Genomic DNA, 19,896 nt, shown 5'->3' with positions numbered 1-19,896 from the left:
CGAGGAAGCTGCGGGTTGGAAAACCAAATCAGCCAGCCAGCAGCCCACCGTGTGTTTTCTCCTCGTCTCCGTTCCAGAGCAGTGAGCCTGAACTGCACTGTGGGTACCTTATTTAGCCCTGTCACATTTGAACCGCTGCACCACCAATTCCCGCCTCATTTTTAAAAATGAACGTGTTTCCTTCCCTTACCTCTGGAAATCAGATTGACGTTTTCTGTGGTTTTTTTCACAGAGCTTTTTTCACCAAAGACACACAGTCTGCACTAGAGGTCGACCGATTATGATTTTTCAACGCCGATACTGATACCGATTATTGGGGGACCAAAAAAAACGATACCGATGAATCTGCCAATTTTTGTACATTTATTTGTAATAATGACAATTACAACAATACTGAATGAACACTTATTTTAACTTAATATAATACAGCAATAAAATCAATGTAGCCTCAAGTAAATAATGAATGAATTAAATCATGTAAAAACAAAGTGTTGAAGAAAGTAAAAGTGCAATATGTGCTATGTAAGAAAGCTAACGTTTCAGTTCCTTGCTCAGAACATGAGAACATATGAAAGCTGGTGGTTCCTTTTAACATGAGTCTTCAATATTCCCAGGTAAGACTTTTTAGGTTGTAGTTATTATAGGAATTATAGGACTATTTCCCTCTATACCATATGTTTTTCATTAACCTTTGACTATTGGATGTTCTTATAGGCACTTTAGTATTGCCAGTGTAACAGTATAGCTTCCGTCCCTCTCCTCGCTCCTCCCTGGGCTCGAACCAGCAACACAATGACAACAGCCACCATCGAAGCAGCATTACCCATGTAGAGCAAGGGGAACAACTACTAGAAGGAAAGCGAGTGACGTTTGAAACGCTATTAGCGCGCGCTAACTAGCTATCACTTCGGTTACACCAGCTTCTTCTCGGAAGTTGATTGGCTTGAAGTCTTAAACAGCGCAATGCTTGACGCACAACGAAGAGCTGCTGGCAAAACGCACGAAAGTGCTGTTTGAATGAATGTTTACGCGCCTGCTTCTGCCTACCACCGCTCAGTCAGATACTTGTATGCTTGTATGCTCAGTCAGATTATATGCAACGCAGGACACGCTAGATAATATCTAGTAATTTCATCAACCATGTGTAGTTAACTAGTGATTTTGATTGATAGTTTTTTATAAGATAAGTTTAATGCTAGCTAGCAACTTACCTTTGCTTACTGCATTCGCGTAACAGGCAGTCTCCTTGTGGAGTGCAATGAGAGAGAGGCAGGTCGTTATTGCGTTGGACTAGTTAACTGTGCGGTTGCAAGATTGGATCCCCCGAGCTGACAAGGTGAAAATCTGTTGTTCTGCCCCCGAACAAGGCCGTCATTGAAAATAAGAATGTGTTCCTAACTGATTTGCCTAGTTATATAAAGGTATATAAAAAAATATATAAAAAAAATATATATATACAGTGCCTTGCGAAAGTATTCGGTCCCCTTGAACTTTGCGACCTTTTGCCACATTTCAGGCTTCAAACATAAAGATATAAAACTGTATTTTTTTGTGAAGAATCAACAACAAGTGGGACACAATCATGAAGTGGAACGACATTTATTGGATATTTCAAACTTTTTTAACATATCAAAAACTGAAAAATTGGGCGTGCAAAATTATTCAGCCCCCTTAAGTTAATACTTTGTAGCGCCACCTTTTGCTGCGATTACAGCTGTAAGTCGCTTGGGGTCTGTCTCTATCAGTTTTGCACATCGAGAGACTGACATTTTTTCCCATTCCTCCTTGCAAAACAGCTCGAGCTCAGTGAGGTTGGATGGAGAGCATTTGTGAACAGCAGTTTTCAGTTCTTTCCACAGATTCTCGATTGGATTCAGGTCTGGACTTTGACTTGGCCATTCTAACACCTGGATATGTTTATTTTTGAACCATTCCATTGTAGATTTTGCTTTATGTTTTGGATCATTGTCTTGTTGGAAGACAAATCTCCGTCCCAGTCTCAGGTCTTTTGCAGACTCCATCAGGTTTTCTTCCAGAATGGTCCTGTATTTGGCTCCATCCATCTTCCCATCAATTTTAACCATCTTCCCTGTCCCTGCTGAAGAAAAGCAGGCCCAAACCATGATGCTGCCACCACCATGTTTGACAGTGGGGATGGTGTGAGCTGTGTTGCTTTTACGCCAAACATAACGTTTTGCATTGTTGCCAAAAAGTTCAATTTTGGTTTCATCTGACCAGAGCACCTTCTTCCACATGTTTGGTGTGTCTCCCAGGTGGCTTGTGGCAAACTTTAAACAACACTTTTTATGGATATCTTTAAGAAATGGCTTTCTTCTTGCCACTCTTCCATAAAGGCCAGATTTGTGCAATATACGACTGATTGTTGTCCTATGGACAGAGTCTCCCACCTCAGCTGTAGATCTCTGCAGTTCATCCAGAGTGATCATGGGCCTCTTGGCTGCATCTCTGATCAGTCTTCTCCTTGTATGAGCTGAAAGTTTAGAGGGACGGCCAGGTCTTGGTAGATTTGCAGTGGTCTGATACTCCTTCCATTTCAATTTTATCGCTTGCACAGTGCTCCTTGGGATGTTTAAAGCTTGGGAAATCTTTTTGTATCCAAATCCGGCTTTAAACTTCTTCACAACAGTATCTCGGACCTGCCTGGTGTGTTCCTTGTTCTTCATGATGCTCTCTGCGCTTTTAACGGACCTCTGAGACTATCACAGTGCAGGTGCATTTATACGGCGACTTGATTACACACAGGTGGATTGTATTTATCATCATTAGTCATTTAGGTCAACATTGGATCATTCAGAGATCCTCACTGAACTTCTGGAGAGAGTTTGCTGCACTGAAAGTAAAGGGGCTGAATAATTTTGCACGCCCAATTTTTCAGTTTTTGATTTGTTAAAAAAGTTTGAAATATCCAATAAATGTCGTTCCACTTCATGATTGTGTCCCACTTGTTGTTGATTCTTCACAAAAAAAATACAGTTTTATATCTTTATGTTTGAAGCCTGAAATGTGGCAAAAGGTCGCAAAGTTCAAGGGGGCCGGATACTTTCGCAAGGCACTGTATATATATATATATATATATATATATATATATATATATATATATATATATATATATATATATATATATATATATATATATATTACATACACGGCCAACTGACCCTACTGTACTTCTGTTCCCCCCTGTCACACTCACACAGACCCGAGGTCAGCTCTAAACCCTGTTCCACGACGCTCACATCCTGCTTATTAATTACGCAGGATTCACTGTGGGCTGCACTCCATTTTTTCATAATTGCCACCAGCATATGACCTGTGTCCCGGGGCTGCGTTTGAAAACAAGCACCGGGAGGCTTGTTCACATGCCGCTGTTTATTACTTTTTAACGCAGCTGTAATGACTTAGCCCTGGCCATTGATCAAGCCATGGGTATGGGTATTGGGTATTACTGTACAGCGATAACCGTGAGATTGCAGCCATTTCTTTATAGCCATAACTCACCTGCCATTACTGAGGGGCGGCGGCATTATGCTAAACTCTATGGCTATGGGAGGAGAGTCATAGAGCTGTTATATACTCATATCGGAAAGTTTTTAGACCCCTTTTCCCACATTTTCTTACAGCCTCGTTCTAAAATTTATTCTCATCAATCTACACACAATACCCCATAGTGATAAAGCGAAAACAGGTTTTTAGAAATGTTTGCAAAATTATGAAATATAAAAAAACAGAAATACCTTATTTGCATAAGTATTCAGACACTTTGCTATAAGACTCGGAATGGAGCTCAGGTGCATCCTGTTTCCATTGATCATCCTTGAGATGTTGTGGTAAATTCAATTGAATGGACATGATTTGGATAGGCACACACCTGTCTATATAAGGTCCCACAGTTGACAGGCATATATCTGGGGAAGGGTACCACAAAATGTCTGCAGCATTGAAGGTCCCCAAGAACACAGTGGCCTCCATCATTCTTAAATGGAATATGTTTGGAACCACCAAGACTTACTAGAGCTGGCCACCCCGGCCAAACTGAACAATCGGGGGAGAAGGGCCTTGGTCTGGGAGGTGACCAAGAAGACGATGGTCACTCTGACAAAGCTCCAGTGTTCCTCTGTGGAGATGGGAGAACCTTCCAGAAAGACAAGCATCTCTGCAGCACTTCACCAATCAGGCCTTTATGGTAGAGTGGCCAGAGAGAAGCCACTCTTCAGTAAAAGGCACATGACAGCCCGCTTGGAGTTTGCCAGAAGGCACCTAAAGACTCTCAGACCATGAGAAACAAGATTCAATAATCTGATGAAACCAAGATTGAACTCTTTGGTCTGAATGCCAAGCGTCACATCTGGAGGAAACCTGGCACCATCCCTACGGTGAAGCATTGTGGTGGCAGTATCATGTTGTGGGGATGTTTGTCAGCGGCAGGGACTGGGAGACTAGTCAGAATTGAGGCAAAGATGAACGGAGCAAAGTACAGAGAGATCCTTGATGAAAACCTGCTCTAGAGTGGAGTGAAGGTTCACCTTCCAAAAGGACAATGACCCTAAGCACACAGCCAAGATGCAGGAGTGGCTTTGGGACAAGTCTTTGAATATGCTTGAGTGGCCCAGCCGGACTTGAACTCAATCGAACATCTCTGGAGAGATCTGGAGAGAAATTTAGGCTCCCGAGCGGCGCAGCGGTCTAAGGCACTGCATCTCAGTGCAAGAGGCGTCACTACAGTCTCTGGTTTGAATCCATCCTGCATCACATCAGGCTGTGATTGGTAGGCCCATAGGGTGGTGCACAATTGGCCCAGCGTTGTCCGGGTTTGGCCGTCATTGTAAATAAGAGTTTGTTCTTAACTGTCTTGCCTAGTTAAATAAAGGTCTAATTTAAATAAAAATTATGCACTGGAGTCCTCTCCCTATCTCTTCTCATGAAGATGTTCCTTGAGACAGTTATTAACCCCATCTGTACATGCAATGGTCTTTTAGGGGTTATTGTTGAGTTGCGGTATTGTGTGTAGATTGATTAGGGGGAAACAAACAATTTAATACATTTTAGAATAAAGCTGTAATGTTAAAAAAAAAATGGAAAAAGCCAAGGGGTCTGAATACTTTCCGAATGCACTGTATACTCACATCAACTGTGTCAGAGACAATCCGGAATGAATTAGCTTCGTCCTTACTGATGCTCTTATATAGTGCTCTCTGCCTGCTGGTTCAAATGGCAAAAAAATGTCTCTCTCATTGCCAGTTCCTCTCCCCTTGGCCCTGCTCGTTCCTACCGTACTGTATAGAAGGACTTCTGTATGGGCCGCCAACAGAACAGCAGCTGCAAGCAATTTTCAGAAGCAGTATGGAGGAAAAAGCGGTGCTGTAAATGGTGGAGTGTCGAGATCTGACACACTGGAGAAAGGGTGACCTTGGGCTGCTGTTTGGAGGGCCTGCTGTGTGTGTGTGTGTGTGTGTGTGTGTGTGTGTGTGAGATGGGGGGTTGCAGTCTCACCCTGAGTGTGTATTTGATTAGACATCGGTGACTCTGGCAGGCTCAGAGATTGTTCTAAGGAGAGAAGCCACCAAGAGATTGAGAACACAACACACAGACACTATGCTAGACAGGTACAATCCTGAGAGAAGGGGTCTGTCTGGGTGACAACCAGAGCTCACACTGCACTGCAAGCAATGTGAATGTGCATGGCTTCGTAGCTCTGGACTCTGCTGAGAGGTTAAATGGGTTTTGGAGAGGTGAGGGCCATGTGTAGCAGAGTGGAGGTCTCCTGTGGGTGTTTTTTAAAGGAAGCTACAGGTGAGGAACTACTCAACTCCTACTGTAGAAACATAGACACATGCGCACACACACACACACCCACACACACACACACATACACACACACACACTCACTAGCTGACTCTGCTGAGAATGTGGGAAAGCTGCAGCAATCAAGACATTGTATCGACCTCAGCTCCCATGTCAAATTAGTGTCGTCTCTAGAACCCCTCTCTAGCAGTGTATCCATCCACTGAAAGGCCGTGCTCTGGTCTCCTTCAGCATATCCATCCACTCTTCCCCACTGTGCTTGATCCATAGCTTACAGGGGTTCTCAGAGCTAGAAAAATCAGACTAATAACTCGGAAGATGGCGCCGACAGACATGGCAGCTTAGCTATCTCCTAAGCAACTTTGCAGTATAACTTTTTGGGGTATGTAATTTCATTATTAGCCCATTTTTATTTATTTATTTAAAAAAATGATCCCCTTTTCTCTCCCCAATTTCGTCATATCCAATTGGAAGTTCCAGTCTTGTCCCATCGCTGCAACTCCCGTACGGACTTGGGAGAGGCGAAGGTCGAGAACCGTGCGTCCTCCGAAACACAACCCCGCCAAGCCGCACCGCTTCTTGACACACTGCTCGCTTAACCGGGAAGTCAGCCGCACCAATGTGTCTGATGGAACACTGTACACCTGGCGACCATGTCAGCGTGCATGCGCCCGGCCCTCCACAGGAGTTGCTAGAACGCGATGGGACAAGGTAATCCCGGCCGGCTAAACCCTGCCCTATCCTGGACGATGCTGGGCCAATTATGCATCACCTCATGGGTCTCCTGGTCATGGCCAGCTGCGACACAGCCCAGTATCAAACCGGGGTCTGTAGTAACGCATCTAGCACTGGCCATAGACCACTGCGCCACTCAGGAGGCCCACGCCCAGAATTTTTTTTGTGTTATTCCATACAGTCGGAAATAACTTTTGGATATCAGAGCGGCGGTAACTCACCAGCATTAAGTCCAAGAATACTGCTTTCCTGAAATGTATCCTTTGTTTGTACCCCCAAGGCATTTGGTCATATCCCAGAGGCTGCTCCAAGACGGCGCCGGCGGAAAAGAGGTATTCGGAGGGGACTTCTAGTCCGACACCATCCACCGCTTCCGAGTATATTACTCGCGAATGTTCAGTCTCTGGACAATAAAATAGACGAGCTTAGGGTGAGGATCTCCTTCCAGAGAGACTTCAGGGACTGTAGCATACTCTGTTCCACGGAATCATGGCTCTCTTGGGATATACTGTCCCCACCCATATAGCCAACTGGGTTCTCAGTACATTGTACAGACAGGAATAAAGAACTCTCCGGAAGAAGAAAGGCAGTGGTGTATGTTTCATGACTAACTATTCATGGTGTGATTGTGATAACATACAGAAAGTGCTTTTGTTCCTCCGACCAAGAATACCTCACAATCAAATGCCGTCCGTATCACATCCCAAGAGAATTGTCTTCGGTTATTGTCACAGCCGTGTGTACTCCCCCTCAAGCCGATACCACGACGGCCCTCAAGGAACTACACTGGACTTTATGCAAACAGGAACCACATATCCAGAGGACACATTTATTGTAGCTGGGGATTTTAACAAAGCAAATTTGAGGAAAATGCTACTGAAGTTATATCAACACATTGACTGTAGTGTAGAAAACACTTGACCACTGCTACTCCCCCTTTCGAGATGCCTACAAGGCCCTCCCCGCCCTCCCTTTGGCAAATCAGATCACGACTCCATTTTGCTCCTCCCTTCCTATAGGCAGAAACTCAAGCAGGAAGTACCCGTGCTAAGGTTTATTCAACGCTGGTCTGATCCATCGGAATCCATGCTTCAAGATTGTTTTGATCACGCGGACTGGGATATGTTCCGAGTAGCCTCTGAGAATAACGTTGACGTATACAAGGACACGGTGACTGTATTCTTCAGGAAATTTATAGGGGATGTTGTTCCCACTGTGACTATTAAAACCTGCCCAAACCAGAAACCGTGAATGGATATCAGCATTCACGCAAAACTGAAAGTGCGAACCACCACATTTAACCATGGCAAGGTGACTGGGAATATGGTTGAATACAAACAGTGCAGTTATTCCCTCCGAAAGGCAATCAAACTGGCAAAACACGTCAGTACAGAGACAAAGTGGATTCGCAATTCAACAGCTCAGACACAAGACGTATGTGGCAGGGTCTACAGACAATCACAGATTACAAAGGGAAAACCAGCCATGACGTGGACTCCGACGTCTTGCTCCCGTACAAGCTAAACACCTTCTTTGCCCACTTTGAGGATAACACAGCACCACCAATGCGGCCCACTACCAAGGACTGTGGGCTTTCCTTCTCAGTGGCCCTATCCCAGTCTGCTGTCCCCACTTTCTTCAATATGTCCACCACTGTTCCTGTACCCAAGAAAGTTTTGCCCATAGCCCTCACCCCTGTCATCATGAAGTGCTTTGAGAGGCTATTTAAGGATCATATCAACTTTACCTTACCTGACACCCTAGACCCACTTCAATTTGCTTACTGCCTCAATAGATCCATAGACGATGCAATCTCCATCGCACTGCACACTGCCCTATCCCATCTGGACCTATGTAAGAATGCTGTTAATTGATTATAGCTCAGCCTTCAACACATAGTACCCTCCAAGCTCATTATTAAGCTTGGGGCACTGGGTCTGAACCCTGCCCGGTGTAACTGGGTGCTGTACTTCCTGACGGGCCACCCCAGGTGGTGAAGGTAGGAAGAAATACCTCCTCTTCGCCGATTCTCAACACAGGGGCCCCACAAGGGTACGTGCTGTGCTCCCTCCTTTACTCCCTGTTCACCCATGACTGTGTGGCCACGCACACCTCCAACTCAATCATCAAGTTTGCAGATGACACAACAGTAGTAGGACTGATTACCAACAATGACGAGACAGCCTACAGGGAGCAGGTGAAGGTTTTGGCAGAGTGATACCAGGAAAATAACCTCTCCCTCAATTTCAACAAAATGAAGGAGCTGATCATGGACTTCAGGAAACAGCAGAGGGAGCAAGCCCCTTTCCACATCGACGGGACCACAATGGAGAAGGTGAAAGCTTCAAGTTCCTCGGCGTACAGATCACTGACTGTCTGAAATGGTCCACCCACACAGACAGTGTGGTGAAGTAGGAGCAACGGCGCCTCTTCAACCTCAGGAGGCTGAAGAAATGTGGCTTGGCCGCTAAGAACCTCACAAACTTTACAGATGCGCAATTGCGCAATTCAACGCCTGGTATGGCAACTGCACCTCCCGCAACCGCAGGGCTCTCCAGAGGGTGGTGTGGTCTGCCCAACGCATCACCGGGGGCACTTTGCCACTTTAATAATGTTTACATACTGCTGTACTCATCTCCTATGTATATACTGTATTATATTCTACTGTTTTAGCCAATGCCACTCTGACATCGCTCGTCCTAATATTTATATATTTCTAAATTCCATTCTTTTACTTTTAGATTTGTGTGTGTTGCTGTGAATTGTTAGATGCACCGTTGGAGCTAGGAACACAAGCATTTTGCTACACCCACAATAACATCTATGAAATATGTGTTCGTGACCAATACGATGTGATCTGCTTTGATTTATATTCTCCCAGTTTTCCGAATCCATAGAACCTGACATCCAAAGCAAAGACAGAGCTGAAAAGCGTTTTGATCTCTTCAGATTTGTTTTTATTCAATATTCTTTACTGCAGAAAATAACCCACATTGTCACTTTAGATTGACCTTATTTTGGAAAGATGAAATTCAAAGCATTATCAAAGAGACATTCATATATTCTGTTGCTAGACTGTGTAATTTGGGTGGGCCAAGGACTTGTGTGATCGACAGCAGAGCAGTGCCCATGGTGTTTAGCATTCAGAGGAAGGTACATCTCTAAGGTGTTTCATCTGATTACTGGACTTCTCATTAAGACTTTTTATCTCTAATCAAGGTTGAATCACTGGGAGAAATGTTCAAAGGTTTCACACATTGTGTGGTGTGTGTTTGTGTGTGTTTGTATGCATGTGTATGTGCATGTGCTCATCCCTCCTCAAGCCATCATCCCTCTCCTCCGCTGCTCAAATCTCTCCTCCATCTCCCTTTCTTGATTCACTCTCTCGGCTTTGATTAGTTTGCAATTAACATTCCACCTTCACTCCTCTGCTTCCCTCATCCTCCCACCCATCCTTGCCGTCCGTCTGCCATGCGCGCCCTCCCCACTGATTCCCAGTCAGTTTAATAATGCATCTGATTGAATTTATTTCCCAGTGAAGGAATCAATGTGTGGCCCCTGAGGCCTCTGGCATCCGATTAAGTAGGGCCCTCAGACAGTTCGTCAGGAGCGGACCCTAATTACAAATGTGAAAAATAAACTAGCCTGGTGGGTATTTGAAAGAAAACTACTCTTTCAGAGTAAGGGGGTTGATAGGTGGGTGTGCGGCTGGGTGGATGTGTTTGGGGTTAACCCCTTAGGTGTAATATGGGTGAGGGTTGTGAGATTTGCAGGAGAGTTGTAAGGAGCTACTGCGGTAGTGTTTGTCTCCTTAGAAATGGACTTGCCTTTGTGGTGATGTTGTGTTGATTTTGAACAGGAAGTTTAGGGATGGATCTGGTCACTCAGTACATTTACAAAACACAGTTTGCAAGATAAATACAGACGCCATAGTAAAAGTTTAACGTGTAGAGCCCCTGTTCGTATTAACCAACTTTGTTGTAAAACCTTGTTGTCTTGACTGTCTCAAGTGTCATTTATCCTCCATCTTAATGTTCCCACACTCCCTCTCTTCTACTGCTCCATCTTTTTTCTCAACCCCTCAGACATGCAGTCAACCCACGTAGTAACCTCTTAAAGTCCTGCAAACCAGAATTGGTCCTTCAAGCATAGTTTATAGACAGAGTGGGAATTCAAATGATTCAGCTCTTGTTTGAGGTGACGTGTGTAATCCGTTGTTGTTACAAAGTCATTGAAACCGCCACAATAATAAACATATTATCGGGAGTTGTATACCCTGACTGTTCAGCCATTGTTATTTAGCGGTTTAGTCCTTGTCTCGCTGTTTAAACACACTGTAGTCCTTAGCTGGCCTAAACGGTTTAGCTGTACTCTAGCATTGCAGCTCAGCTTTCTCTCTCTCTCTCTCTCTCTCTCTCTCTCTCTCTCTCTCTCTCTCTCTCTCTCTCTCTCTGTCTCTCTCTCTCAATTCAATTCAATTCAAAGGGTTTATTGGTATGGGAAACATATGTTTACATTCCCAAAGCAAGTGAAGTAGATAATAAACAAAAGTGAAACAATCCATTTCTCTCTCATCTTTCTCTGAGTATCAGTTCCACTACTTCCTCTGTAGCATGGTGTCGGTAACCTTGCCGACACCTCAACGGAGCCCTGGCAGGGAGACAATAGATGGGAAGGTATTATAGTGCTGTGCAGGAGTAGTGCTGTAGTTAATTATTCTGAATATGAGGGAAGGTTCTAGTCAGATGCTCCGTCCGGACGGCTTCAATTTCATGCTCCAGGCTCCGGAGCTGCAGGGATAATTTCCCATGTGGCCGACTTTCCCGCTAGAAGTCAACGGCCTCCTTGTTGCCTCTCTCAGTAAGCCCATAGCTCTCGCCACTAGGGTTGCCCACTCAGTACAGGCATCAGTGCCTCCCTTCTGGCTGATTTTGCCAAGGTGCGAGCATCAGCGTAGGCCTTTTAATGTGAATACTTTGCCTAAAGAAAGTATTCACACCCGTTGGCTTTTTTTTCACATTTTGTTGTGTTACAAAGTAGGATTCATTGTATTTTTGTTTTATTAATTGAAAATGAAACACTAATATATTTTGATTAGATAGGTATTTAACCCCCTAGGTCAATCAATAGAATCACCTTTGGCAGCGATTGCAGAGTCTTTCTAGGTAAGTTTCTGAAAGCTTTGCAAACCTGGATTGTACAATATTTGGACATTATTGTTTAAAAATAATTTAAACATTGTTTGTTTATCATTGCTAGACAGCCATTTTCTAGTCTTGCCATTGATTTTCAAGCTGATTTAAGTCAGACTGTAACTAGGCAAGTCAGGAACATTCAATGTCGTCTTGCTACAGTAAGCAACTCCAGTGTATATTTGGCCTTGTGTTTTAGGTTATTTGTGGATTTGTCTCCCAGTGTCTGGAAAGCAGACAGATCCCGGCTTTCCTCTAGGACTTTGCCTGTGGTTAGCTCTATTCCTTGTCTTTTTATCTTAAACAACTCCCTTGTCCTTGCCGATGACAAGCATACCCATAACATGATGCAGCCACCACCATGCTTGAAAATACAAAGAGTGGTACTCAGTAATGTGTTGCATTGAATTTCCCCCAAACGTAATGTAATCAAGTCAAATTTTATTAGTCACATGCGGCGAATACAACAGTGACATTCTTCCTTACGAGTCCCTAACCAACAATGCAGTTAAAAAGAAAATATGAATAAGAATAAGAAATAAAAGTAACAGGTAATTAAAGAACAGCAGCAAAATAACAATAGCGAGACTATATACAGGGGGGTACCGGTACAGAGTCAATGTGCGGGGTCAACGGTTAGTTGAGGTAATATGTGTATGTAAGTAGAGCTATTAAAGTGACTATACATAGATGATAACAACAGAGAGTAGCAGCGGTGTAAAGGGGGGGGGGGGGGGGGCGCTAGACTTGGCGCTCCGGTACTGCTTGCTGTGAGGTAGCAGAGAGAACAGTCTATGACTAGGGTGGCTGGAGTCTTTGACAATTTTTAGGGCCTTCCTCTGACACCGCCTGGTATAGAGGTCCTGGATGGCAGGAAGCTTGGCCCCAGTGATGTACTGGGCCGTATGCACTACCCTCTGTAGTGCCTTGCGGTCGGAGGCCAAGCAGTTGCCATACCATACCAGGCAGTGATGCAACTAGCCAGGATGCTGTCGATGGTGAAGCTGTAGAACATTTTGAGGATCTGAGGACCCATGCCAAATCTTTTCAATCTCCTGAGGGGGAATAGGTTTAGTTGTGCCCTCTTCACGATTGTCTTGGTGTGCTTGGACCATGTTAGTTTGTTGGTGATGTGGACACCAAGGAACTTGAAGCTCTCAACCTGCTCCACTACAGCCCCTTCGATGACAGTGGGGGACGTGCTTGGTCCTCTTTTTCCTGTAGTCCACAATCATCTTTTTTGCCTTGATCCCGTTGAGGGAGAGGTTGTTGTCCTGACACCACATGGCCAGGTCTCTGACCTACCTATAGGCTGTCTCGTTGTTGTCGGTAATCAGGCATACTGATTGTTTCATTGGCAAACTTAATGATGGTGTTGGAGTCGTGCTTGGTCGTGCAGTCATGAGTGATCAGGGAGTACAGGAGGGGACTGAGCATGCACCCCTGAGGGGCCCCTGTGTTGAGGATCAGCGTGGCAGATGTGTTGTTACCTACCCTTACCACCTGGGGGTGGCCCGTCAGGAAGTCCAGGTTACAGTTACAGAGGGAGGTGTTTAGTCCCAGGGCCCTTAGGTTGTTGATGAGATTTGGCGAACGACATCATTGATGCACTTATTGATGAAGCCAATAACTGATGCGGTGTACTCCTCAATGCCATCGGAGGAATCCCGGAACATATTCCAGTCTGGGCTAGCAAAACAATCCTGTAGCTTAGCATCTGCTTCACCTGACCAATTTTTTATTGATTGAGTCACTGGTGCTTCCTGCTTTAATTTTTGCTTCTAAGCAGGAATCAGGAGGATAGAATTATGGTCAGATTTGCCAAATGGATGTCGAGGGAGAGCTTTGCATGCGTCTCTGTCTGTGGAGTAAGGTGGTCCAGAGTTTTTTCCCCCTGGTTGTACATTTAACATGCTGATAGAAATGTGGTAAGACAGGTTTAAATTTCCCTGCATTAAAGTCCCCGGCTACTAGGAGCGCCGCCTCTAGGTGAGCGTTTTCTTGTTTTCTTACAGCTCATTCAGTCTTAGTGCCATCATCAGTCTGTGGTGGTATGTAGACAGCTACGAAAAATACAGATGAAAACTCTCTCGGTAGATAGTGTAGTCTACAGCTTATCATGAGATACTCTTCCTCCGGCGAGCAAAGCCTTGAGACTTCCTTAGATATCGTGCACCAGCTGTTACTTACAAAAATACATAGTCCTGATGTCCAGAAGTTATTTTCGGTCATAAGTAGCAGCAACATTATGTACAAAATTAGTTTTAAAAAAAAGTTACAAGCAACGCAAAGAAACAAACACAAAAACTTTTTTTTTTAGGAATACGTAAAACGTCAGCCTTGTTCTCCGGCGCCATCTTTTCTTTTTGCTATGTATTCAGGACAAAAAGTTAATTTCTTTGCCACATTTTTTGCAGTATTACTTTAGTGCCTTATTGTAAACAGGATGCATGTTTTGGAATACTTATATTTTGTACAGGCTTCCTTCTTTTCACTTTGTAATTTAGGTTAGTATTGTGGAGTAACTAGAATTTTGTTGATTCATCTTCAGTTTTCTCCTATCACAGCTATTTCAACAAGCTCTCACATTCAAACGTCAGAATTCGTCCATGTTTCTCGAACGTCAAAATTCAAAGTTGTCCCAAACATCAAATTTCAAAGTGTTTGAAGATACGTTTAAGCATTCACTCCAAAGTTTTAAGGTTAGTGTTACATTTAGGCATTCATTACGAAATATTAAGGTTAGGCATTAAATGTAAATGGTGAATGTAAGGTTTAAGGCTTAAAACAAACATAAATAAAAAAAACACTCTAAACACTCCAGATATGAACATGCCGTATTTTGCACCAGAGGGAGATGCTCCAAACGTGTTTAAGGTTAAGAAGAGAAGAGAGAAAGGAAGAGGAGAGGACAGGACAGGAGAGGAGAGAACGAGAAGAGGGGAGAGTACACTGGTGGATATAGAAAATGTCTATGTGCTATAGCTGGAGTTTAGCACTCATTGTCCTTCTCAGACATTGTCACTTTCTCTCATGTCAACACTGCGAGGCGTGAGGAGAGGCGAGGCGAGTTGAATCTTCGTGACTTCCTTTGTGTTTCCATGTGTGTTTAACAGACAGAATTTGTGACTAACAACAAACTGAAGGAGATCACTCATGTGTCTCTCTCTCTCTCTCTCTCTCTCTCTCTCTCTCTCTCTCTCTGTTTGTCTTTCTTTTGCCTAACTTCCTCTTGACTCGCCACTTACTCTGATGTGATTGGCTGGGTCGGTCGTGCAGCTAGCTGAGTTGTGTCATGCGGTGGTTCGCCCTCGTTCTAATTTGAAACACTGTGAACGCTGTGAACTGGACCTCTGCTTGGCTGGATTTGAACACTGATTTGTAACTCTGGGTCTAAACTGATTGATATTACTGACAGGCCTTTTTTTCTGTCTTCTGTTCTGTTCTACAGGGCTGAGGCATGAGGCTGGGGCTGCCAGACCTGGGTTCAAAAATGATTTAAAGCAATTTCAAACACTTTAGCTGGGCTTGATTGAGTTTTCCAGGCTAAATTGACTAATAGAATAGTTGAAAAAGTGCAAACTCCCCATCTGGCACTTCAGGCAGGCTAAAGCAAATGCTGAAAGTATTTGAAAGAGTTCAAATAGTATTTGAATCCAGGTGAGAGACAGCGGCAATACGGCTTCAGGAAGAAATGGGATTGTGTCCTGCTGCTTACTGCTTTGGACTGAGGGTCAGGGGGCAGCTCTCTCTAGGCCGGGATAATTGATGTTGCCCCAGACACAGCAGCACACACACACACATACACACACACACACACACACACTGGCACACACACACACACTGGCACACACACACACACACACACACACACACACACACACACACACACACACACACACTGCTTACCTCTAGAAGTGTATGCATCGATTTGGTTTGTGTGTTTTAAGACAACAGTCATAAATAATTGAACAGATAACGCAGAAAATGTACCCCTTAGAGTCAATGACTGTGCCCCCGCGGGAATCTAGTTAGCATAATACAAATTCACCATCAAAATCTGTCGGTTTAAAATACGAGACATCCCAAAAATGGATCTTGTCATGAAAACTTCTGTAGTGAACGGTTTGGCCTACAAAACCTTCTATGGAAAGATGAGATTATCACGAACATGATGGTGTTCTCCGTTTTGCTCTACAACCCCCACAATCATCACAGGACTTGGTAGCGCCGATCTGCCGACTTCTGTCTGTAGCATCCGGACAGTTTGGGCTACATGCTACTGTGACCCCTCTGTGGAAAGGTGAGACTCTCACGAACATGTTGGTTATTTTGCTGTAGACCACAAGCCTCACAAGACTCATCCGAAGGTAGCCCGGTACTAGTTTAAAAAATGAATGGAAGTATACAGTGCATTTATAAAGTATTCAGACCCCTTGACTTTTCCTCATCAATCTACACACAATACCCCATCATGACAAAGCAAAGACAGGTTTTTAGATATTTTTGATAATTTATAAAAAAATTAAAACAATTAATACCTTATTTATAGAAGTGTTCTCACCCTTTGCTATGAGACTCGAAATTGAGCTCAGGTGCATCCTGTTTCCATTGATCATCCTTCAGATGTTTCCAGAAGTTGATTGGAGTCCACCTGTGGTAAATTAAATTCATTGGGCATGATTTGAAAAGGCACACACCTGTCTATTTAAGGTCCCACAGTTGACGGTGCATGTCAGAGCAAAAACCAAGCCATGAGGTTGAAGGTATTGTCTGTATAGCTCCGAAACGACAGGATTGTGTCGAGGCACAGATCTGGGGAAGGGTACCAAAAAGTGTCTGCAACATTGAAGCTACCCATGAACACATTCTTAAATTTAAAAAGTTTGGAATCACCAAGACTCTTTTTAGAGCTGGCCGCCCGGCCAAACTGAGCAATCGTGGGAGAAGGGCCTTGGTCAACGAAGAACCAGATGGTCACTCTGGGGTCGTTGTCCTGCTCCAGAGTTCCTCTGTGGAGATGGGAGAACCTTCCAGAAGGACAACCATCTCTACAGCACTCCACCAATCAGGCCTTTATGGTAGTGGTCAGACGTAAGCCACTCCTCAGTAAAAGACACATTACGGCCAGGTTGGAGTTTGTCAAAAGGCACATAAAGTACACTCAGACCATGAGAAGCAAGATTCTCTGGTCTGATGAAACCAACATTGAACACTTTGGTCTGAATGGCAAGCCAGGCACCATCCCTACGGTGAAGCGTGGTGGTGGTAGCATCATGCTGTGAGTATGTTTTTCAACGGTAGGGACTGGGAGACTAGTTGGGATTGGGGAAAGATGAACGGAGAAAAGTACCGAGAGATCCTGATGAAAACCTTCTCCAGAGCGCTCAGGACCTCAGACTGGGGCCAAGGTTCACCTTCAAGCAGGACAACGACCCTAAGCACACAACCAAGACAACTCAGGATTGGCTTCAGGGCAAGTCTTGAGTGGCCCAGCCAGAGCCCGGACTTGAACCTGATCGAACATCTCTGGAGAGACCTACCTGAAAAAAATCTGTGCAACAACGCTCCCCATCCAACCTGACAGAGCTTGAGAGGATCTGCAGAGAAGAATGGGAGAAACTCTCCAAATACAGGTGTGCCAAGCTTGTAGCGTCATACTCAAGGCTGTATCCACTGCCAAAGGTGCTTCAACAAAGTACTGAGTAAAGGGTCTGCATACTGTGATACTTCAGTTTTTTTTTTTATATATATATACATTTTCTAACATTTCTAAAAAACAGTTTTTGCTTTGTTGTTATGGGATTTTGTGTGTATATTCATGAGGGAAAAAACGATTTAATCCGTTTTAGAATAAGGCTGTAATGTAACAAAATGTGGAAAAAGTCAAGGGGTCTGAATACTTTCCAAATGCACTGTAAAAGGAACTAGTTAAGTGCCTAAAAAGGGGATAAATAATGTATGTGTAAAAAAAAAAAACATCTTAATCTTTCTAATTATTCCTAGATATAGTACAGACACTTCAAAACAATCTTTGCTTAGATTTTGTTCGGGGGGTGGCTTTCTGTTTTTCCCTGTATGAATCTGTTATTCAATGTGTTTCTAGGGGCTAATAAGGCGAAATTCAATGTTTCATCAAATCATTATTTTGTTTTATACCAATACAATTCCAAATCCAATAGCTAAATTAACCTTGGTGTGACCATCATTAAAACAATTCCATATGTTACTTTAGTTTATGTAGCTAGACATATGCAGTCACAAAGCCTTCATACTGTAAATGCTGAACGGTATTCCAGATGAATTCAGTCAAATCAATAGTTATATATCATTTAGTTAAACGCTCAATAAAGACTGTACATATCACGGATTGGTCCTTTAATACTGTATCAGTAAGTCAGTGTGATTGATCTGTTATCGAACTATGCATGACTACCGCAGTGATTTCCATGTGATTAAACATAACACATTTCCTTTTTTCCCCCCACTGTACATGTCATTCATAGGGCGAAAACTGACCCCATTGCACAAATGTAATGCATTTCCATCACTCCTATTTTTATGCTAAATTAGTGACCGCTGGTCCTCACTGCTTCCTAGCTGAATGTCGCCGATACGTTTTGCTCTGGGCTGGGTCATGTGCATGGAGCTGGCTTGGAGGGGTTTAGGTGTGTGTTTTGAAGTGCATTCTAGTAGTGCGTGTAAATGTACTGTAAGTACTGTATGTGAGTGTATATGGATTTATACTCAACACAATTTATGCCATATAGATTAGAAATAGAGGAAATGTATTATATGGAATCAAAATATATGTGAAGTCAGGTGCATTGTCAAACGTCTCATACTCATACAAATGCACTGTGCATCAAGACTGTTGGACTAAGTCAATGCACCACTGCTAACATTAGCCATTAGACATTCTGACATGCTAACTGGCCATCTCTCACTTGTCATGGCTGGCAGATAGTGCCTGTCCCCCTCTCTCCCCCCTCCATATCTCTCATTAAGCCCAGAGTAGGAGTAGAGGAACTGTTGGTGTTTTAATGCCCAGCGTGACGCCCACTAAACAACCCTTAAAAGTGTTTTTCGGGATAAATTTCCTGTGGCGTGTAGAGGGGTGGTGTCACGTTATATCTCTTCCCCCCCGGCACTGACAGATCCCCGGTCTAGACCCAGCTAATGGCCCCTCTGCACTGGAGATTTAACACCCCTCCGCCCCGCCAGCTTACTAACAGAGAGAGAGAGAGAGAGAGAGAGACCCTGTTTATACCCTTTTTTGTTTGTCTTTACCACAGTCCTTATTGTTCACACTCAGAAGAGAGGGGGAGGACTGAGGGAACTTTCACTCAGACTGGTGATCTCTCCCTGCCTGTTTTCACTTTCCTCCTCTGTCTTCCATTTACCTCTCTCACTTTTTTTCCTCTCTCTCTCTCTCTCTCTCTCTCTCTCTCTCTCTCTCTCTCTCTCTCTCCTTACACCTACCTCTATCCCCTTAACTATTTTGCACTCTCCTCGTCCTCTCTCTCCTTGGGTACTCAGTTTGCAGGGTCACGTTGCATACGGTACATGTGTATAGATGTATTATCTCTCTCCTTGGCTACTCAGTTTGCAGGGTCACGTTGCATACGGTACATGTGTATAGATGTATTATCTCTCTCCTTGGCTACTCAGTTTGCAGGGTCACGTTGCATACGGTACATGTGTATAGATGTATTGTAGATGACGCCTGAAACACTTTTGACCGTGTTTATCTGTAGTGTCTCTAAACCTAGTTTGAGTGGTCCACAATGAAGTGAGAAAAAAATCTGTTTTTTTTTATTATTGTATCATTGTGGAGTGACACTTAAATACATTTTTAAATACAACTCGTTAACTGTTGGTCAGCGTTTCGACGAAAGTCACTGAGCCTTCGTTTAAAATGAGGTCTAATATCAGAGATAAATCTCTCGCCCTGAAATGGATTTCACATTTTAAGGACAGGGGAGCGAGAGTACCAGAATACCAGCCTGATGAAGGCCTTGTCTGATACCCCAAGTGTGTCCCAAATAGCACCAGATGGTGCCAAATGGGCACCAGATTCCTATGGTCCCTTGTCAGAAGTAGTACACTATATGGGGAATAGGGTGCCATTTGGGATGCAGGCCCT

At 43.9% G+C, this 19,896-nt stretch overlaps 1 protein-coding gene across 4 annotated transcripts in view; it reads left to right on the top strand.

The window, feature by feature from the left end:
• The window catches only part of LOC110521812 (low-density lipoprotein receptor-related protein 8), a 261,008-nt gene that overhangs the window by 117,695 nt on the left and 123,417 nt on the right, over positions 1-19,896 (top strand). The gene's annotated exons all lie outside the window — the stretch shown is intronic.

The sequence above is a fragment of the Oncorhynchus mykiss genome, chromosome 4, assembly GCF_057628025.1.
Source record: "Oncorhynchus mykiss isolate SJ-2025 chromosome 4, ASM5762802v1, whole genome shotgun sequence".
NCBI classification, from domain to species: Eukaryota; Metazoa; Chordata; class Actinopteri; order Salmoniformes; family Salmonidae; genus Oncorhynchus; species Oncorhynchus mykiss.
The sequence above is the reverse complement of the archived record's forward strand: the minus strand, read 5'-3'. Positions and strand labels throughout refer to the sequence as shown.